The following is a 292-nucleotide window of genomic DNA, read 5'->3' as shown; positions in this document are numbered from 1 at the left end:
ACCACTGAAGCTGAACAAATGTGTCTTTCTGTGGCAGTTCGCTATAGATACGGTTTCCAGTTACAAACACTCTCACATCAAGGGCTCTGTGCCCATGGCAGCGACCCCGCCAAGAGTTACTGAAAAGCTCTTCACTCTTCTTAGCAAATATGGAAATTCAACTCCCACATTGATAAGACACAGAATGGTGCACATGAACTTTGACTTTAAGCTCAAAGCTCTGCCGGTCTCACTTTTATGTGTGTGTGTGTGTGTGTGTGTGTGTGTGTGTGTGTGTGTGTGTGTGTGTGTG

The sequence above is a fragment of the Dipodomys ordii genome, unplaced genomic scaffold (genome assembly GCF_000151885.1).
Source record: "Dipodomys ordii isolate 6190 unplaced genomic scaffold, Dord_2.0 Scaffold2, whole genome shotgun sequence".
NCBI lineage: Eukaryota > Metazoa > Chordata > Mammalia > Rodentia > Heteromyidae > Dipodomys > Dipodomys ordii.
Note: the sequence above shows the minus strand (reverse complement) of the source record.